This window comes from Muntiacus reevesi, chromosome 9 (assembly GCF_963930625.1).
Source record: "Muntiacus reevesi chromosome 9, mMunRee1.1, whole genome shotgun sequence".
Classification (NCBI taxonomy): Eukaryota; Metazoa; Chordata; class Mammalia; order Artiodactyla; family Cervidae; genus Muntiacus; species Muntiacus reevesi.
Window position 1 is genome coordinate 15604174 of NC_089257.1, and position 23118 is coordinate 15627291.

A 23118-nucleotide genomic window follows, 5' to 3' on the forward strand; every position below is an offset into this window, starting at 1 on the left:
ACGATTCCATTTGCATGTCTCATTGGTATGTAAAAGTAAATAGGTCTGAAACAAAACACCTTGTCTCCCCTTTGAGACTGGCTTCTCCTGACTTTCTACTTCCATTTGGGCAATCATTGCCTCCCATTCCCTAGGCTCAAATCCTAGCCACACTCTTTGACTCATCTCTCTAAATGGGCCTCACCCTCACCTTTATTCCTAACTCAGTCTGTTGTCAAAACTTTCCCTGTTTCTTGAATCTTTTCTCATCATTTCCACTGCTCATATCAGACTCCTAACTGGGCTCTCAACTCTAACCCATTTTAGAATTAGAGAATCAAGCTAGTTAGTTTTCCTAAAGTTCGCTTCTGATTTTGTCACTCCCTTGCTCAGGTATCTTCAGTAGCTCTTAACTGCCTACTTTAATAAGGCAGTTAATTTGTACTTACTTTAATAAAGTACAAATTCCTTACCCTAGTATTCAAGACTCTCCAAAAATTGTTCCTTTCTCAGCTACTCTTGTGTCCCAATAACTTCCTAATATGAACCCTGTTCTAAATCAACCCACAGGTTCAACCCCCAACATAAAATGTACTTTCTTATCTCTGTGCCATACTTTTCCCACTACTAGACAGTCTCCCTTCTCCTTCTATTAAGAAAAATTTTTTTAACGTGTCAGTGGTAAAAGATTCATTTCCCTCGCTAAAGAGTCCTATCCCCCTTAAGTTTTTTGAAATTCCAGTATTGTTCTAACCATTTTCGGGCATGCACACATATACACATACATTTATAACCATATATAATAAAATCATTCCATGTGCCAAGTCACTTTAGTCATGTCCAACTCTTTTGCGACCCAATGGACTATAACCCACCAGGCTCCTGTGTCCATGGGATTCCCCAGGCAAGAATACGGGAGTCTGTTGCCATGCCCTCCTCCACAGGATCTTCCCAAGTGAGGGATCGATCCTGTGTCTCCTATGGCCCCTGCATTGCAGGCGGATTCTTTACTGCTGAGGCACTTGGGGAAGCCCCCAAACCAGTCCATATATGTATGCTTTTCTGCAACTTGCCTTTTTTTCAATTAAATAAAATTTGTGCATTTTTCTAACCAGTGCATATAGATTAACTGTATTCTTTTTAACAGTTGCATAGTATTCTATTGAATGGATATACCATAATTATATAAGTTCCTTATAAATGAACATGTAATTTTCAGGATTTTTTGTTATTGATGTCTTTGTTTTCTAAATCAGTGCTGTAGTGAATGTCTTTGTACATTTTTCTTTGCATACATGAGTAAATCTCTATGACAAATTCCCATCAGTAGCATTATTTGGCCAGAGACTATATACATTTTACATTTTAATAACTGTTAAATTGGCCTTCTAAAAGTTTGTACCAGTTATACCTTTATCAACAAGTGACTTTGAATGTCTATTTCTCTAACTCTCAGCTAACTAAAAGTTGTTAACCTTTTTCATCTTTGCTGATTTGATACATTAAAACAAAAACTATTGTTTTGTTACTTTCACCCATCCCTTCTACATTTCTTACCCTCTTGGCTACATATTGTTTAAATCTCAGATTAAAAATACATCCCCTTCACAGATCACTCCCCATCTAATTTCTCCCTTCCCTTAAACATCTACAGCTTTTCTTTTATATTGTTCTCATATTGCTTTGAATTTTAGTGACTAGTTCTATATGCTTTATTCCTCTAACAACTGTAGTTTGCAAATTCCTTGGAAGCTAGGATCAGGTCTTATTCATGGAAACACTGAATGTAGAGACAAAACAAGAATTTCAGGAATCATATTAACCAAGTCTCTCATTTTTACAAATAACCAGAGTATTAAGTCTTTGAAGAACGCATTACTGTTAAAAGCCTGTTTCTAGACACTCAATTAGTTATATTATTTCAACACACTAAATTTATAAGGGAAACATCATTAACCCAGTTCACAGATGAGGAAACTAAGTTCCAGATGATTTACTGAGAAAAGTGCTTTTTACTCAGAACAGGTCCAAGACCAGGATCCATCGTTTTGGCTCCATTCATCCTCCTTCCACTGTATCTTAGTTGCCTTTCTGGTTTCCCTCACACACTCAGCTACACCTCAAATAATTGTGAATAAAATGACTCGGGAAAAAAAATTGCCAGGTATTGGCTGCATCTCCAATACTTTGGCCACCTGATGCGAAGAACTGACTCATTGTTAAAGACCCTGATGCTGGGAAAGGTTGAAGGCAGGAGGAGAAGGGGACGACAGAGGATGAGATGGTTGGATTGCCATCACCAACTCGATGGACACGAGTTTGAACAAGCTCCAGGAATTGGTGATGGACAAGGAGGCCTGGCATGCTGTGGTCCACGGGGCCACAAAAAGTTGGACACGACTGAGCGACTAAATGGATTGACAGTAGTTTAAATACCTGCAATTAAGTAAAGCAAACCTGCTGAGCACCCAGGAGGCACAGCTAGCTCTTCACACACCTTTCTTCCAGGATAGTCTCAGTCTTTCGCTCCCCGCCCCGTGACCTCCCCACAGGACCAGGCTCCAAGGGAAACACGGCTGCGCACGGCCCCTTTAAGGCTACGGGCGGCGCGTGCCCACAGTTCTTTCAAACGGACCAATGGAAGGGCAATGGGCGGTCCGCCCAGGACCAATAAACAACGAGGACACTGCGGGGTGTGCGGCGGCCCAAGCGGTTTCAAACGGCTTAGAGGAACCTCTTGGTTCTGGCCCGGCGGAGGTGAGTGGACTGTGGGCCCGACCCACCCGCCTAGGCCTCTCAGGTTCATGAGTCGCGCGCGCGGAGCGTCCCCTCACCCCGGGTGCGGGGGGCGGGGGGCTTCCGCGGACGCGCGCCTCCCTCGCCCCACAAACCGGCGGGTCTGAGGCGGCGGAGCGGGGCGGAGGCCGGGGGACTGGCGGCAGGGAGGGCGGGGTGGGGGGGGGGGGGCGTGGGCGCTCGGGTGCGGCTGAGGCCGGGGCCGGGATCCGGGTGACCGGAGCGCGGCGCGGCGGGGTGCTGGCGGCCGCGCCCGAGGGATGCGTGAGGCGCAGGGCCGCGCCTGGCGGCTCTGGGTGTTCGGGTACTGGGGCCGGGGGGCCTACGAGCCGGCCCTGCTACGGCGCCCCTCGCGTAATTGTCAAATGAATGAATGAGAGAGAACCTCCGTGGGCTGTGGTGGTTGTGAAGGGCTCTGGTCGCCTCAGAGCGTGACAAGGACAGTGGTCCCGGGGCCTGCCCGCGCACCTGTGCCCGGCCCGCGCACCTGCGTCCTCGCCGACTTGCTGCGATTTAAAACGATTCGGATCGCATCGCTCCGCCCTTCCGCCTGGCTTTCTGTCTCAGAAGGTGTCAGTAGAGTTCAGGTATATTTCCAGCTTTGAAGCTTTGGGGGACACATACAATAGCCAGCAGTGTGGGTTAAGCAGGCCTTGCTACTTTAAGCTGAGGGCTCGGTAAACTAGATTCTTAGTTTTTAAGCTCTTAACCACTGTGGCTGTCGAGATAGCTGTCCTGCCATTGTGGTAATTGTCAGGCCGGATTTAAACGCGTATGTTTTTTGTGTCTGGGATAGAATATGGTTAAAGTCGTGTTGCCAGAGCGGCTACTATGTGTTAGAAAATACACTCGTGTTGATGAATCTTAGCAATGAGTTTTTGATTCAGCGGCAATAGAGGAAGAAGAGGTTTTTGCAGAACTGCCCCAAATTTATGCATGGTTCCAGTGTAATTCTTATGGGACTCAAGGCTTCAAGTGTTGACCCAGAAATGCTCCCTGCCTTATTTTATGCATAATTATAGTAATTGAAAACTCATTTTGAGAGAGTTGAACTCCTCCTTTCTCCATTTTTATCACCCTGAAAAGTCCTTCTTTGACCTAAAGAGCTGATAATGAAGGTAACAATCTTTGAAACTTAAGAGATTGTAAAAGATTTGGATTTTTCTTAAATGACTGGATAAACTGTAATGTTTTTATAAAATGACTTAGAGAAAGGTAAAATCAATATATATTTGGCAACATAAATTAACCATGGGAAAAAAATTTACACAAGTTTTTAAAGTTTGTTCACTCAGTCAACAGCAAGCAAAAATATTCCTTAACAATAAACTGTATAATTTATTATTTTAAAGTTTTTGATTAACAGGCAGCTTAATTTTAATAGAGTTTTAACTGCGATAAAAATTTGAGTTCCCTAATATTATCAACACTGTTTCAGGTTTTGGGAAAGCAATTAAAAGTAATAAATGTATTTTAACAGTGCCTTAGGTTATTGTTTAAAATCTTGATGGAGAAGGAAACGTTTTCTTTATATTCGAGCAAAGTCAAGTTCCTTTATGCTCCTTTGTCTTAATGGAGTCTCATTCATTCATTCACCAAATATTGAGATTGAAGCCTACCATGTGTTAAACATTGTTCTAGATTCTGGGAATACACTGGTGAACCAGAAAAAGACAAAGCCCCTGACCTAAGGGAGTTTGACAATTTTATCTCTCAAACAACTTGCTGTAGCAAATTGTCGTTTCTATAATCCCTCTGGCCAGCTCTAGTCCTTGAACAAAATAAATGCTCAGCTACTTCTACCAGCAGTAGTTAACATTTATTGAATATTCACTGGGTGCCACATTTTATCTTTTTTAATTCTCACAACCTTTTACAGATGAGGAAACTGAGTCTTAGAAAGCTTATGCAGCGTGTTCAAAATCTTACAACCGATAGAACTTCAGTTTGAACCCAAGTTAGTCTGTCTAAGTGCCTTTGCCCAGAATTTCTGGTTGTACTTTGTGAAGTGGTGAGATCTGTTAGGGAGAATTCAGGGTCATTTTCTGGGGAGACTCTCCCTCTTGCCTTTTTTTCTTAAATACTTCTGTCAGAGACACAATGAAATGTGAACCACAGGCATGGTGGGTTTTAGAGGGAAGGTGGAAGAACAAGTCAAAATATCATATTTAGTATATGAGAGGTGGACAGTTGTGACAGTGGGAGATAGGACTAAATGGGGGCATAGAGTTTAGATGTGGATCTAATTTTAATTGATGAATTCCTGGTGATCAGTGTTGGAGAGATTTGAATTTTTTTAAAATTTTATTTTAATGTTAAATGCATATTAGTACCTGTAGAGTTCAGGATTTATTGCTTACCTTGTTTGTATCAGGGCAGTTGCCTTGCCCACTTGATTTATCTCAAATACTTAAAGTTACTGTTTTTGGCCTTTGTGTGTGTTCTCTCTGCCTGGAACTTCCCACCTGCTCTACCCTGCCTCAAGCTTGTCTTTGTATATAGGCATCACTCAGGTCTCAACTCACATATCATCTCCTTAAAGAAGCATTTGCCAAGCTCCAATTGGTGTAGTTCTCTTTTCATATTTACCTCACTTTTTTTTTTTTTAAACTTTATAGCATTTATTACTATATGATAGGTCATTTATTGTTTGCTTGTATATTGTCTGATTTCCTCACAGAAATGAAAGCAGGACACAGGAGCTTTTTTTATTTTTAAATCTGTGAGGTTATTTCAATGCTTCAGGTGGTGCTTAGGACAAATAAGGTGACCAGAAAATATTTGTTGGCCAAAACTGGCATAGTTTTCTCCATGTAATAAAGTGTGCAACTAACCAGTGTTTCTGTGTCTTTGGATATGGCAATATCTTAGCAGACTAATTTGGAAAGTCTTCAACTAAGAATCATGGAAAAATGATAGTTTTATGTTTGTGTTGACTGAGAGAGAAAATAGATCTGGCTTCCCCACTTCACTGTTTCCCTCTTGTTCTTAAAAACTTACAAATCTAAAAAAAAAAAACAAAAAAAACTTGCAAATCTATAGAAGTTTTTAGTGGTGTTGTTTAGGCATATAGTAGAATGTTCATGTATTGGAATTTATTGATGTTTGTCTTATAATTAGACTGGGGTTATGTGTTTTGGGGAGGAAGATCACATAGAGAATGCCATTTCCGTCCCATTATATAAAGGGTACTATCAACGTGATTTATGACTGTTGGTATTGACTTTGATCATCTGGCTGAAGTAGTGTTTGTCTGGTTTCTCCACTACAGAGTTACTCTTTTCCCCTTTCTATACTGTGGTCTTCGGAAGGAACAGCCCACTTATGAAGTGAGGGATTGTGCTCCCTGTGCTTGGGGTGGAATAGCTAGATAATTTATTTGAATTTCTTCTGTGTGGGAAATTTGTCTCTCGTTCCCCATTTATTAATTTAGTCAAGGATTTATATCAGTATAAACTGAAGGGTATTTTATACTTTGAGTTATATTCCAGTACTGCTTTACTTTGTTGCTCAAATTGTTTAGCTTTATCCATTGAGTATTCTTTCAGTTGGCTCTTGTTCCCCTTTAACATTGACACATCTGTGTGTGTGTGTTTTATTTAATTATTACTATTATTTTTTAGCACTTCCCGACTTTCTGACACTACAAGATGCAATAGGTTCATCTTGTATATTTCTTGTCACCGTGCTAGAATTAGTCATTTCTCCTGGATATCCTGGGACCTTTTATTGGAGAATGGTAATAAAAACCAAGATCTGGGCAGTAAGTGTTCTCATTGCTACTCGGGTGTCATTTCTTTTAGGCACTCTCAACTAACAGGTATATATACTAACTGGTGTGTATAGACATCTATAGATAGTCCTATATGTTGCTATCTGTTTCTGTACCAAATTAAACAGGAGTTCTCTTCAGCTCCAGTAGACATGTATAGCAGTATCTGAATTTTTAATCCATACTCCCATAGAAAACAACTTTATTAACTAGAAGTTCAGGGCTTCCCAGGTGGCTCAGTGGTAAAGAATCCGCCTGCCAAGCAGGAGATATGGGTGGGTCGGGAAGATCCCCTGGAGAAGGAGATGGCAACCCACTCCTGTATTCTTGTCTGGGAAATCCCATGGACAGAGGAGCCTGGCAGGCTACAGCCCATGGGCTTGCAAAAGAGTCGGACACGACGGAGCGACTAAACAACACTGATACAGTGCTTATGTCCAGTTCCTTTCGCCTTTCATGTTAAAGTTCATTCATTTCCAAAGTTGCTTAAGTCAGTTCTTTTTCCCCACCCACTTCAATGAGATGGTTGCACACATTTTATGGGATTCCTCAGTCTCCCAAATGACTTTCTAAAATTAGCATGCATTAAAGTTTACTGTTTATGTTGTAAACTTCTGTAAGTTTTGACATTTATAATGTTATTTATCCACCATTATACTGTCATAGAGAATAGTTTCACTGCCCTAAAAATCTCTTATAATTCACCTATTCATCCTTTCTCCCTCCCCCACCCTCTGGCAGTGTTGATGTCTTTATTGTCTCCATAGTTTTGACTCCTCCAGAATGTAATATAATTGGAATCATACACTATGTACCCTTTTCAGACTGGCTTCTTTCACTTAGGAGTATCTATTTAAGGTTCTCCCATGTCTTTTCTTGGCTTGATAGCTCATTTCTTTTTATTACTGAATAAGATTTTATTGTGTGTGTATACCACCATTTATCCATTCACCTATTGAAGGATATCTAGATCACTTCTAGTTTTTGGCAATTACGAACAAAGCTGCTATAAACATTTGTGTGTGTCATATAAATTTTTAGTTCTCCTGTGTAAATACCTACGAGTGTGACTGCTGGGCCGTAGGGTAAGACAGTGTTTAGCTTGGTAGGACACTGCCAAACTCTTCAAAAGTGTCTGTACCATCTTGCGTTTCCACCAGCAGTGAATGGGAGTTCTTTCTGCTTCACATCTGTGTTGGCATTTAATTTCACCAGTTTTTTTTTTCTTTTTTTTAAATTTTAGCCATTCTAGTAGGTCTGAGGTATCGCACTTTGAAAAAATTTTGTTTTTCAAGACATGACTTTTTTGAAGGTAAATGATAGGGTTTTTTGTTTTTCAGGGTTTTTTTTTTGCTTTTGTTTTGACAAAACCTCTAAAAAATAACCTTTTTTATTTTGTAATAATTTAAGATTTACAGAAAAGTTGCTAAGATATAGCATCCTGTATACCTCTTACCCAGTCTCCTCTATTGTTAATATCTTACATGGAACATATGTCAAAATGAAGAAACCAACATTGATGCATTACTTTTAACCGAACTCCAGGTTTTGTTGGGATATCTGTAGTTTTCTATTCATATCACCTTTCTGTTTCAGGATCCAGTCCTGGGTAACCTATTGCATTTAGTTGTCATCTCTTTGTAAAAAATCTCCTTCAGTCTTTGACAGTTTCTCAGTCTTTGTCTCCATGGTCTTGACAGTTTTGAGTACTAGTCAGTTATTTTGTGGAATATTCTTCTTCCGGGTTTGTCCCGTGTTTTTTTCTTTATTAGACAAGGGTTATGTGTTTTTGGAAAGAATGTCACAGAATATCATCATTTCTTATCAAGGAAATATAGGATATCACTGATGATGTTAACTTGAACACTTGGTTAAGGTAGTGTTTGCCAGGTTGAGTAGTAAAGTTACTATTTTTTCCTTTCTATACCTATTCTTTGGAAGTGAGTCTCTGAGTCTAGCCCATCCTCAAAGTGGATGGGGGGCATAAGTTCTGCTTACTTAAGTTGCAACAGTATCTACATAGACTGTTTGGAATTTTGTAACAAAAATTTGTTCTCCCCCATTTATTTTTCTATTTAACCAGTTATCTATATCAATATGAATATCTTTTATAATCTGATTTTATGTTATTTATTTATTTTAGCTCATTCTGAGCACTTTTCTGGTACAGCAAGATGATCCAGACCAATATAGTATTTTCCCCATCCCAGCCGTAGCATCAGCCCTGGTTCCTTTTATGAGACTGTGATATTTATTGATAGAAACCAAGATCTAGATGTGCTTATTTCTGGAGTGTCATTGTTCCAAGGTCCTCTCAGTAAACAGCTGGGTATGTATGTATACTAACTCATGCATATGCACACATATATAGTTGTTTTTGTTTATTTCCATCTGTATTAAGCTAAACATGATTTCATACAGGTCTCTCCAAGTTTCCGAGGAAACTCATGTCCCAAACAAACGTCCTCCAAAGAGGTATGCTTTTTACTGAGCTCTTTCTTTTTTCTTCCATAACTCTTTTAAGTGCCACAGAAAACATTATTTTCACCTAATTGCTAACAGCAGTTGCTTATTCCTGGAATATGATCTTTGCTCAGAGATGCAAAGTATAAACTCTGAGTTTGTTGGAATGGTCAGACATTTTTGGCATAGATATGATGTCAGATAAGCCTTGGTGACCTCTGTTTCTTCAAAAGTGATTTTTATTTTATTAAGAGATTAGAAACTTACTTCTTCAATATCTTGATTATATTTCTTGTTGTTGTTGTTGTTTAGTTGCTCAGTCTTGTCCGACTCTTTGTGATCTGATAGACTGTAGCCCACCAGGTTCCTCTGTCCATGGGATTTTTCAGACAAGAATACTGGAGTGGGTTGCCATTTCCTTCTCCATCTTGATTATATTTCTTAGAGATTATTAATTAAAGTGAGTTTTAAATTCTTTCTATGAAGATGAGGAAAAAAGTTGAATAGTCTCAAGTATGTCTTGAAAATGTTTGTTTAATCAGTCGTCTTTTTGTTTTTTCAATCGTAAGACTTAAAGTCACATTTTATTTATCTGAATGTTAACTGCCAGGAAATAAACCAAAAAAGTCTTTTCTGCATTCTAAATTTTATTGATTTCCTTCAAGTAGATCCTGCTCCCTCTTTATGCACCGTTTTCACCCTGCTTGCTTCTTTAAATCAAGAGCTAAAATTATATAGCACTGCTACAAGTTAACTAGAAGTGTTAGTGTGATCAGGAAGTTTGAGGAAGGAAAGCTGCAGAACATTAAAATTCGAAAAAGTCACACTGGAACCACTTGATTTCGATACAAGATACCCTCCTAACTCCTTGCCAGTACATCTTGAGGGTATTGCTACATTGATTGCTCAAAGGGATTATCCTGAAAATTTTAAATAATTATCAGTCGATTTTGTTTAAGAAGAGTGTGAAGCTTATGTATTTTCTTAGATTTATTTTACATGGAAAAAAGTTATATAAAATAATTGATATTTCAGAGACAAACCTCTAGCAAACTTGGCTGCCTAGAACATCTTATTTAATTCATTATGCTGTTTTATTTCTTTTATGTATTTATTTGGAGTGTTTGTTTTTCATCATTTTGTGTCCTTATTGATTTGCTATATGAAATCTCTCATTCTTGTGTTTTAGATATTTTTTTCAGTACTGTAATTCCACACTTTTCTTTTGGCCCTTTCTTATATGATACATTCCTTAAAAAAAAAAAAAAAAAAAAAGTCTCGTGAAAACCCCCGTCCTCAACTAGCATGAGTTCTTCATTTGTGAGTAAAGATCAAATCCCATATCAGAAATCTCTGGGCAGTAAAGGAAAACAGACTTTTATGCTTTAGAGGACTGCCTGCTTATTTTGACCTACGTTTAATATGGGGAATTCCTCCAAGTGAAATATGGATAGCCTCCTGAGTAATATAAAATGACATTTACTTGTTTGAAAGGTGAAAGTGTTAGTCAGTCAATCATGTCTGACTCTTTGTGACTGGTCAGGCTCATCTGTCTATGGAATTCTCCAGACAAGAATACTGGATTGGGTAGCCATTTGCTTCCTCAAGAGATCTTCCTACTCCTCCAGGGGTCAAACCCAGGTCTCCTGCATTGCAGGCAGATTTTTTTTTTTTTTTTTTTTTAACCATTTGAGCCACCAGGGAAGTCAAAAGTCTGGTGCTCTACTGATTAAATTATTCAGGCTTTACTTGTTTAACTTTCAGTAAATCTGCTTTCTATAGGATAAAAAACTGTTTTAGATCAGAGACTTACCTTACTCGGTCCTAAGAACCCTAAGCTAACTTAGGCCTTTCTTGAACCAGAAGATTAAAATGTGGGTTTGATTAAATTTGAAGACAGCATTTTAAAAAGCAGAGACATTGCCAACAAAGGTCTGCCTAGTCAAAGCTGTGGTTTTTCCAGTGAGTGGTCATGTATGGGTGTGAGAGTTGGTCTATAAAGAAAGCTGAGCGCGGAAGAGTTGATGCTTTTGAACTGTGGTGTTGCAGAAGACTCTTGAGAGTCCCTTGGGCTGCAAGGAGATCCAACCAGTCCATCCTAAAGGAAATCAGTCCTGAATATTCATTGGAAGGACTGATCCTGAAGCCGAGACACCAATATTTTGGCCAATTGATGCAAAGAACTGACTCATTTGAAAAGACCCTGATGCTGGGAAAGATTGAGGGCAGGAGGAGAAGGTGATGACAAAGGATGAGATGGTTGAATGTCATCACTGACTCAATGGACGTGAGTTTGAGTAAGCTCAGGGAGTTGGTGATGGACAGGGAAGCCTGGCGTGCCACAGTCCACGGGGTCACAAAGAGTCAGACACGACTAAGTGACTGAACTGAACTGAAGTCTGTCTAAGATCTCTAAATGACTCTGAGATGATGCTTATAATAATAATATAGTAATGATACCTACTGTTTCTTGAGTGCTTGCTATTTGCCATGATGGGTCTTCCCTGGTGGCTCAGATGGTAAAGAATCCACTTGCAACGCAGGAGATCTGGATTTAATCCTTGGAGTCAGGAAGATCCTCGGAGAAGGGAATGACTACTTACTTTAGTCTTCTTGCCTGGAGAATTCCATGGACAGAAAAGCCTGGAGGGCTACAGTCCAAGGAGTCACAAAGAGTTGGACATGACTGAGCAACTAATACAAGCACAGTACTACTTCCTTGCGTAAAGTCCCTGGCTTTGTATGATCGGACCCTTTTCAGTCTGCCCTATTTCTCAGCTTCTGTTTTGGCCACATAAGTTGCAGTTCTTTTTTTATCTTGTCTAGCTCTTGTCAGCTTTCACCCACATGCCTGAAACATTCTCTTGTTATATCTAGTCATTGTGCCTAGGTCTGGCTAATCGCTATTTCGTTTAGTTCTCAGTCTAAATATCACTTTCTCAGGGAGACCTTCCCTGACCCTCCACTCTAGATTAATTGCCTCTGTTACACCCTCATACTACATTGCCACTGGGCTACTGTATTTCACTTCCTGTACTATGTAGCTAAGTGCGTAATACAGAGTAACATCTTATGATCTCACGCTACTCTGTATTAGGGACTTAGCTACATACTAAGTGCACTTGTGTGGCAGGGGGGGTTTTCTCATCTGTAAAATGGAATAATAACATCAATCTCAGAGTTACGAGAAATAAATGAGTTAATGTATGTGAAGTGCTTAGAATACTGCCTGGCACGTCATGAATGCTCAGGAAATGTGTATTAAATAAGGAACCACATGAAGATGGTACTGTAATGATGGATGATAAAACTGAAACTCAGGTAGTGTGTGACAAAGCAAGTGCTAGAACTCAGATCTAACTCTAACATCCAACTTGACAGTTTTCGTTGAATTTAATTTTGACTAGTTCAGTCGCTCAGTCATGTCTGACTCTTTGCGACAGCATGAACTGCAGCACGCCAGGCCTCCCTGTCCATCACCAACTCCCGGAGTCCACCCAAACTCATGTCCATTGAGTCGATGATGCCATCCAACCATCTCATCCTCTGTCGTCCCCTTCTCCTCTGGCCCTCAAACTTTCCAAGCATCAGGGTCTTTTCAAATGAGTCAGTTCTTCGAATCATGTGGCCGAAGTATTGGAGCTTCAGCTTCAGCATCAATCCTTCCAATGAATATTCAGAGTTGATTTCCTTTAGGATGAACTGGTCAGATCTCCTTGCAGTCCAAGGGACTCTCAAGAGTCTTCTGCAACACCACAGTTCAAAAGCATCAATTCCTTTGGCACTCAGCTTTCTTTATAGTTCAACTCTCACATCCATACGTGACTACTGGAAAAACCATAGCCTCGACTAGACGGACCTTTGTTGACAAAGTAATGTCTCTGCTTTTTAATATACTGTCTAGGTTGGTCATAACTTTCCTTCCAAGGAGTAAGCGTCTTTTAATTTCATGGCTGCAGTCACCATCTGCAGTGATTTTGGAGCCCAGAAAAATAAAGTCAGCCACTGTTTCCGCATCTGTTTGCCATGAAGTGATGGGACCAGATGCCATGATCTTAGTTTTCTGACTGTTGAGCTTTAAGCCAACTTTTTCACTCTCCTCTTTGACTTTCTTCAAGATGCTCTTTAGTTCTTTTTCACTTTCTGCCGTAAGGGTGATATTATCTGCAAAGCTGAGGTTATTGATATTTCTCCCAGCAGTCTTGATTCCAGCTTGTGCTTCCTCCAGCCCAGTGTTTCTCATGATGTACTCTGCATATAAGTTAAATAAGCAGGGTGACAATATACAATTTTGACCAGGGTGCTGTACAAGATTTATTGCAAGCAGCTGCTCTCCTGCCATGACTTTACCAAACGATTCTAAAATTAAAATTTCCTCCTTTTAATGGATTTTATAATCAAAACGTAGGTACTAAGAAAACAGTGACAAAAGTCTTCTAAATTTTTGAAATCTATTACTTAATAATTTTTCACTTTGAAAAAGGGTTTGCTTTAGAATTTTATTAATTATATCATGTTTCCTTTTCACATTTTAAATACATTCAGCCTGCAAAATTTTATTTATAAACTCAGAACACATTTATTGTATATTTAAGAGTTCTATAATTTGATGAAATTGTGCTGTTTTAGGAATTATGTGTTAGAGGACAAAGCATTCTGCTAGATGCTGGGGTAATAAATAAGATTCAGATCTCTCTTTCAAGGGAGATACAATGTCCAAAAAATATTAAGAGAAGGAAGTAAGGCTTATGGAATATGTATAGACAGATTCAGCTTCAAGGTGCCAGCCTGGAATTTTGAAGTTTTAGAGTTTTAAAAACATTTTGATAAAATATATTGAAGCTTGTTGTTCATTAAAATAAAAGACAAGGCTATGTATTAAAATGAAAAGTAAAAATTCTTTAGCTAGTCCCATATACATTCTTCTAAAAGTGGTCATTGTTAATAATTTTCTGTGGATCCATCCAGAAAATTTTTATGTGCTTTCAAACATGTGTTGGTTTTCTATGACTACCAAAACAAATGACCACACATTTGAAAGCTTAAAACAACAATAATTTATTCTCTCACAGTTCTGGAGTTGAGTCTACAATTTATGGTGAGTAGGAGTTTGGGGTTAAAATATACACTGCACTATATACATAAAAGATAACCAACAGGGAACTATACTTGTAATAACCTATAATGGAAAAAATATTTTTTGTACACACACACACACAATTGAATCCCTTTGCTGTATGCTTGAAACTAACACAACATTGTAAATCAACAATATTTCAGTAAGAATTTTAGAAAAATTTAGGATGAGGCTTACTGGAGGCTGATAGCGAGGCATGGCCATGTTCCTCCAGAGGCCCCGGGGAGAGCCCCGTTCTTGCCTGGTCCACTGCTGGCGGCCGGTGGCATCCCTTGGCTTGTGTCGCATCACTCTGGCCTCTTACAGTCTTGCTCTTCTCCATCTTCACATCACCGTCTCCTCTGAGTGTGTCAGCTCTTTGTCGGTCTCCCTCTTGTAAGAATACATGTGATTGCATTCAGGTCTCACTCAGATAATCCAGATCATCTTCCCATTTCAAAATCCTTCATCACATCTGTGGAGACCTTTTTCCCAAATAAAACATTTATAGTTTTCAGGGATTACAGCCCAATATCTTTGGGGGTCATTATCAGCCTACCACCAATGTGTATGACCCGGTTTTTATACTTTTACTAACCACACAAAAAAGGAGACTTCATGTGCTAGCTTCCAAAACTCTTTTTAAAACTTCATAATAGATTTCTTCTGCATCAGTATTTAAATATTTTCTTTAGTCTTTATCTTTTTTTCTTCAAATACCTACAAAACATTTTGAACAGATGAGTGTCTCACTTTTAAAAAACTAATATTTTTTAAAAAGCATGTAACATAAAAATTACCATCATAATTTTAAACTAATGGTTACATTCAGTTGCTGTGAAACACAGCTCCAAAACTTGTTAACCTTGCAGATCAGATACTCTGTATCCATTAAGCAGCTCTTCTTTTCCTGTTTCCCTGGCCCCTGATAACCACCATTCAGCCTTCTGTTGCTATAAATTTTACTCCTTTAGTACCTCCTGTAAGTGGACTCACACAGTGTTTGTCTTTTTGTGGCTGACTTGTTTCACTCAGCATGATATTCTCAAAGTTCATACGTATTGTGGCATATAACAGGATTTCCTTCGTTTTTAAGGCCAATGTTCCATTGTATGTATTTACCATGTTTTGCTTCTCCATTCACTCATTCTTTAGTGGACATTTGGGTTGCTTCTGCAGCTTGGAACATGAGTGTATAAATTTGAGTCCCAGTTTTCAGTTCTTCTGGAGAGAGAGATATATATACCCACACTTACACATACACTTAAAAGTGGAGTTGCTGGATTATATGATAGTACAATACTCTATTTTTACTTTTTTTGAGCTGCCTCCATATACTGTTTTCTGTAGCTGTTGCACCATTTTACAATCCCACCAACAGTATACAGGTGTTCCAATTTCTCTACATTCTTGCCAACATGTGTTGTTTCTGTTTTTAAAAAAATTTGCTTATTAAATAGTAACTCTTCTATTGGGTGTGAAGAGATAATCCCATTGTGATTTTGACATGCATTTCTCTGATGATGAGTGATGTTGAACATCTTTTCCTATGCTTATTGGCCATTGGTATATCATCTTTGTTGTTCTTGTTCAGTCGCTAAGTCATGTCGGACTCTTTGTGACCCCATGGACTGCAGCATGCCAGGCCCCCCTATCCTCCATTATCTTCCTGAGTTTTCTCAAATTCATGTCCATTGAGTTGGTGATGCTATCTAACCATCTCATCCTATGCCCCTACTTCTCCTCTGCCTTCAGTCTTTCCCAGTATCAGAGTCTTTTCTGATGAGTTGACTCTTTGCATCAGGTGGCCAAAGTATTGGAACTTCAGTGTCAGCCCTTCCAATGAATTTCAATAAATATACAAAATACTCATCTTTGTAGAAACATCTATTCAAGTCTTTTGCCCATTTTAGTTTGGATTATTTGGAGTTTTGTTGTGGGAGTTCTTGATATTCTGTGGATATTTACCACTTATCAAATAAATGATTGATAAATATTTTCTTTCCTTCTGTAGGTTATCTTTTTACTCTGTTTATTTTGTCCTTTGATACACAAAAGTTTTTAACTTTGATATAATCCCCTTTGGCCCTTTTTGCTTTGGTTGCCTGTGCTTTTGGCATCATAGGTAAGATATCATTGTACATTCCAGTGTTATAAAGCTTTTCCTCTATGTTTTCTTCTAGGAGTTTTATAGCTTTATGTCTTACATGTAGATTTTTAATGATTTCATATTAGTTTTTGTGTATGATGTAAGATAAGGGTCCACCTTCATTCTTTTGCATGTAGCTATCTGGTTTTTCCCATCATTTGTTGAAGAGACCATCCTTTCCCAATTGAGTGGTCTTGGCACTCTTGTCAAACAAAGATCATTTTACCCTATATGCAAGGGTTTATTCCTGGGTTCTCTACACTGTTCCATTGGTCTATTTGTCTTTCTGCCATTACCACACTGTTGTGATCATTGTGGCTTTTTAATATGATTTGGAATCAGGAAGAGAGTACTGCAACTTCTTTTTTTTTTTTTCAAAAATATTTTTACTATTCAGGGTCCTTTGAGATTCCATGTGAATTTTAAAATTAATTTTTCTATCTTTTACAAAAAATGCTGTTGGCATTTTGATAGATTATAATGAATCTATAGATTATTTTAAGTGGAGTTTTTTTCTTAATTTTCTTTTCATATTTTTCATTGGTGGTATATAAAAACTACTGATTTTTGTGTGTTGATTTTGTATTCTGCAAAATTCATTCATTTACTGAATTCATTTCTGCTCACAAAATTTATTCACTTACTGAATTCATTTATTCTCACAATTTGCTTTTGTGGAATCTTTTAAGGTTTTCTACAAATAAGATTATGTCATATGCAAATATGACTTTACTTCTTCCTTTTTGATTTAGATCTCTGTCGTTTCTTCATCTTGCCTAATTTCTCTGCATAAGACTTTTTTTTTTTCCTGCAGAGAACGTTGACTGTCAATTCTATATTGAATAGGATTGTTAGCACAAGCATCCTTGCCTTGTTCCTACTCTTGGAGGAAAAGCTTTCAGTTTTTTACTCTTGAGTATGATGTTATGTGTGCTCAGTCATGTCTGACTGTTTGTGACCCTTTGGACTAGAGCCTGCCAGGCTCCTTTGTACATGGGATTTTTAGGGAAGAATACTGGAGTGAGTGGATTGTCATTTCCTCCTCCAGGGGATCTTTCTGACTGAGGGATCAAACCTGTGTCTCCTGTGTTGCAGACATATTCCTGCAGGCACATTACCTGCTGAGCCATTCAGAAAGCACCCCAAGTATATTAGCTGTGAACTTTTCCTAAGTGGCCTCGATTATGATTATGATTATTTAGTAGTTTCTTTCCTAGTTTGAGTGTTTTTATCATTGAAGGTGTTAAAACTTGTCAGCTGCTTTTTATTGGATCAGTTGAGATGGTCTTGTGGTTTTCATCTTTTCATTCTCTTATTGAAGGGCAATGTTATGGTGTGCTACATTGATTTTGGTACGTTGAGCCATCCTTGTATTCCAGGAGTAAATCCTATTTGGTTGTAGTATACAATTCTTTTAATATGCTTTTGGATTTGGCTTGCTAGTATTTTGTTGAGGGTTTTTGCCCAGTATTTAATAGTGATGTTGGTTTGTAGTTTTCTTACAGTGTCTTTGTCTGGTTTTGGTAGCAGAGTAATTGTTTCCTCCTACAGTGAGCTTGGAAGTGTCCCATCCTCTTTAATTTTTTGGAAATTTTGGGAGGATTGGTGTTAATTCTTTAAATGTTTAAATGTTTGGTAGAATTCTCCAGTGAAGCCACTTGTCTGGGGTTTTTAATGCATTACTTTCAATATCATTCTAGTGATGGTTGATAGTGAAAGTTCAGCAGTTGGTGCCCTGAGTACAGGCTATAGGAAGGCCTGCTCTGTATGTGATTCTGATTATGTGGTGTTACAGATTGAGATAGATGTGACTAGATAACTTAGTAAGTCACTTCTCAGTACTGAGTGTTAGGAGAAAGAAATACAATTCAAATTTCTGACTTTTTGAATGAATATTTTTACTTTTTACATTACTTTCTTTGCCAGGCATAAGTAGCTGCTAAGTACATTTTTGCTTTTTGAGTGACTTGTGTGAATCTCTACTTTTTGAATCTGGGGAGAAAATATTTTCTACCAGGGTTATAATGCCTGAAAAAGGAAAATGATAGTGGAACCCACATTTTTGCAAACTATGGTTTTGAATTAGTACTACATTTGTGATACTAGCATAAAGCAAACTACCTTTCTTTGTTGTCATTTAACCAAGGACCAAAGGAAATGGGACTGTGAGGTTTTTACCATGGAGCAAAAGCACTTTCCACACATCGAACATAAGCCGCATATATCCTGGTACTGAAAAATTTGGAATTGCAGAAGCCTGCTGTTTATTATGTATAAATCATTGTTGTGAAATACTGTTCCATAAAATCTGCTTTATGCGTGAGAATACCAAAGCCCCCAAAGATTAAATGACTTCCATAAGGTTTCACAGCTAATTAAGTAGAGCAGGGATTTGGGGATATAAAAAGTATCTTCCAAGTTTCTGCCTGAACACTACAGTTAAGAATTTTATTAGCTAGAGGCAGAGCTTTTTTTCCCCTTTTCATTTTGAAACTCTTGGGATATTTAGTATATTTTAAATATAATAAGTCATTTTTGTTCAATTCAGTCCTTCAGTCATGGCTGACTCTCTTCGACCTCATGGACCACAGCACTCCAGGCCTTCTTATCCACCACCAACTCCCGGAGTTTACTCAAACTCATGTTCATTGAGTCGGTGATGTCATCTAACCATCTCATCCTCTGTCGTCCCCTTCTCTTCCCACCTTCAATCTTTCCCAGCATCAGGGTCTTTTCAAATGAGTCAATTCTTCACATCAGGAGGCCAAAGTATTGGAGTTTCAGCTTCAGGATCAGTCCTTCCAATGAATATTCAGGACTGATTTCCTTTAGGATGGACTGGTTGGATCTTCTTGCAGTCCAAGGGACTCTCAAGAGTCGTCTTCAACACCACAGTTCAAAAGCATCAATTATTTGGCACTCAGCTTTCTTTATAGTCCAACTCTCACATCCATACATGACTACTGGAAAAACCACAGCTTTGACTAGATGGACCTTTGTTGGCAAAGTAATGTCTCTACTTTTTAATATACTGTCTAGGTTGTGAACTTTAAAAAAGAAACATTAGTATTCCTACCTCCAGTTTAAGAAATAGATCATATCAATAGCCTGTGCACCCTTCCTTGAGTGCATCTCTACCTTTTCTGCTTTGCTGTTTTCAGGATATCATCCTCATACTTTTCTTTTAAATCTAACTACAAATGTATCTATCCCTACACAGTATATTATTTGGGTTTGAATAATCATAATGTATGTTGTTCAGTAACTAGCTATTTTCTCAGCATGGTTTGTGATATTATGCGTATTTTAACTTAATAGCTGTCTTCATTTATTTTCACTGCTGTATGATATCTTTTCTGTGAATATACTATAGCTTATTTATTTATCTCCTATTAATGGGTTTTTTAAAAATTGAGTTGTAATTCACACAGCATAAAATTTATTCTTTTAAAGTGTACAGTGGTTTCCTAATATATTCACATAGTTGTGCAGCCATCACCACTAGCTAATGCCAGAACATTTTCATCATCCTGAAGAGAGACCTCATACCCACTAACAGTCACTCCCCATTCTTCATTTCCCTCCCTGCTCTCTCACCCCAGCCCTTGGCTCTCTGTCTGTCTCTATACGTTTGCTTAACCTGGACATTTCATATCATCATAATCATACAATATGTGGCCCTCTGTGTCTTGCTTCTTTCACTTAGTACAGTATTTTCAAGGCTAACCCATGTTGTAGGATATATCATTCCTTTTCATGGCTGAATAATAGTCCATTGAAGGGATAGATCACAACCTGTTTTGCCCATTTATCAGTTGATAGATTTGTGGGTTATTTCCACCCTGGGACTATTATGAGGAATGCTGCTGTTAACATTTATATACAAGTTTTTGTGTGGACTTTCAATTCTCTTGGGAATGGGTTGTTAATATCAAATATTTTCCAAATTGGATGTGCCAATTTACATAACCAGCAGCAGCATTTTCTTGTAATATTGGATTAGTATTTATTTTTTATAATATTTATTTATTTGGTTGTGCTGGGTCTTAGTTATGGCCCCTGGGATCTAGTTCCCTTACCAGGGATCAAGCCTGAGCACCTTACATTGCCAGTGTGGAGTCTTAGCCACTGACCACCAGGGAAGTCTCTGGACATAATATTTATAATGAGTTTCCAAACATTTTCTTGTATGCATCCTTTTTGCTTCCTAATCAGGAGAATTATACTTTTGCTAAAGATGTTAAATAATACTTGCTATATACATTGTTGAGAAATTTTATTTAGGCTCTGGAAACTCTTGTCTGAATGTTGCAAGTTTGATTGACAGAAGTATACCTAATGTATTTAGTTACTAGTAGTACTTTTTGTTAATTCTTATAGCTTACTGATCCAGAAAAAATTAACATATATGACTACTCTTGGATGGGATTTGAAAGTAATTTTCATTGATATTTCCCTTTGAATGTGTTATAAAGTAACATTTAAGATTCATGTCAAGTGATCAATGATTCTTCATAAATAGAAGACTAATTATACACCATTAATACTAAATTGCAGAAAGAACTGATTGTAATTGGTAGGTATAAAAATACAGATTCATACTGAAATTCAGTAGTAAGTAATAAACCAGTTACCCTTGACTTATTGTTAGTAGAAGAGCATGAAAGGGTACAAAGAGACACTTTAGAAACCAATTTGACAGTTACTTATAAAATTAATGACGTACTTAACGTCTCACCTATCTTTCCCACTCCTGGATATTTGCCCAAGAGAAATGAAAAGTTATGTTCATACCAAAATTTGCATCAGTTTTGGGTTTTGTATTTTCTTTTTTTTTTTTTTGCAATTGCTAAAAACTGTAAACAGTTCATATGTCTTTCAGCTGGTAAATGGATGAACAGTATGTGTTAGATCATACAGTGGAATGTTGCTCAGCAATAAAGTGAACAAACTACTGATATGTGAATAAACATGGATAATCTCAGTTGTACTAAGTGAACAAAGCCAGACTCAAAAGACTACACACTATGTGGTCCTTTTTATGTGACATTGTGGAAAAACCAAACCTGTAGGAACAGAATACTGATCAGTGATGGTCTGGGGGAGAGGGGTTAGTTACGAAGAGGCACAAGAAAATTTGCAGGGCTTGTAGAGATGTTCTTGACTGTGGTGATGGAGACATGACTGTATTTCTGTCGGAGAGCATGGAACTGTGTACTAAAGAGTGAAGTATAAACTAACACAACATTGTAAATCAACTCTACTCCAAGAAAGAATTTTTCAAAGTAAATTTTAGTATGTGTAAGTTATACCTCAGTAAACCTGACTTAAAAGCTCTTGCATTGGAGGACCTCTTCTTCCTCTAATCCTCAGGTAGCTTCTGACAGCTAGGAGGAACACAGGGAGCAGTCAGTGGGAAGGGGCTATCCATTTGCTTTTTAATGGAGGAATGTGATAGAAAAGGCAGACAGTATTTGTTGAGCGTTAGGTATTTTATTTACTGCTTATGTTCAGCAGTTAATTCTAGGCACTTTTTAAGTATAATAAACTCAACTCATTTAATTCTCCTAATTAACCCAGTAAGGTAAAAAATTCCTCATTTTACAAATAGAAAGCAGAAGCACAGAGATAAGAGTTTTTGTCTAAAGCCATACAGCTAATAAATGGCCCAGCCAGTCTTTGTGCCTGTCCTTTGGAATTTAAATTTCCACTTGAACTCCTATTTGGGGTGGGAGATGTTCGGGCACTTATGAATGGTCTTTTGTTGTTGTTCTTCAGGCGCTAAGTCTTGTCCAACTCTTTTGTGACCCCGTGAACTGTAGCTTGCCAGGCTTCTCTGTCCATGGGATTTCCAAGGCAAGAGTACTGGAGTGGGTTGCCATTTCCTTCTCCAGAGGATCTTTCTGACCCAGGGACTGAACTTGCATCCCCTGCATTGGCAGATAGATTCTTTACCACTGAGCCACCAGGGAAGCCCATAAATGGTCTTTAGCTTTACTAAATTGATTCCTAAATAGGTTTAGGGTGACTTAAGGTTTTAATAAGGTATGTTTATTTATCAAGATTAGATGAAAGTATGCTGGGTTGGATGACTTAGGAGCTGGAATCAAGATTGATACTGCTTTAAATTGCAGCAAGTGAAGAGGAACTAAAGAGCTTCTTGATGAAGCTCACCTTCATCAAGAGGAGAGTGAAAAAGCTGGCTTAAAATTCGACATTCAAAAAACGAAGATAATGGCATCCGGTCCTATCACTTCATGGCAAATAGATGAGGAAAAAGTGGAAAGAGTGTCAGATACCATCTTCTTGGGCTTTAAAATCAACATGGATGGTGACTGCAGCCACGAAATTAAAAGACGCTTGCTCCTTGGAAGAAAAGCTATTAAAAAGCAGAGACATCACTTTGCTGACAAAGATCTGTGTAGTCAAAGCTATGATTTTTCCAGTAGTCATGTATGGATGTGAGAGTTGGGTCAAAAAGAAGCCTGAGCACCAAAGAATTGATGCTTTCAAACAGTGGTGTTGGAGAAGACTCTTGAGAGTCCCTTGGACAGCAGGGAGATCAAATCAGCCAATCCTAAAAGAAATCAACTGAATATTCAGTGGAAGGACTGGTGCTGAAGCTGAAGCTCCAGTACTTTGGCTACTTCATGCAAAGAGCTGACTCACTGGAAAAGACCCTGATACTGGAAAAGATTGAGGGCAAGAGGAGAAGGGGATGACAGAGGATAAGATGGATGGCATCACTGTCTCGATGGAGATGAGTTTGAACAAATTCAAGGAGAAGGTGAAGGACTGGCATGCTGCATTTCATTGGGTCGCAAAGAGTCAGATACAACTTGG

General features: G+C 38.3%; 1 protein-coding gene across 6 annotated transcripts in view; it reads left to right on the forward strand.

Annotated features, from left to right (window-relative positions):
* Positions 1-2653: 2653 nt before the first annotated feature.
* CKAP5 (cytoskeleton associated protein 5) overlaps positions 2654-23118 on the forward strand; it is a 94845-nt gene continuing 74380 nt past the window's right edge. For 4 of the 6 annotated variants that reach the window (XM_065945418.1, XM_065945423.1, XM_065945424.1 and 1 more), the window contains exon 1: positions 2654-2736. The gene's annotated coding sequence lies outside the window, so the exon portion shown is untranslated. Of the gene's footprint in view, positions 2737-3123; positions 3363-8803; positions 8877-8968; positions 9023-23118 lie in introns of those variants that run through there. The other 2 variants (XM_065945421.1, XM_065945419.1) reach the window with 2 other exon arrangements.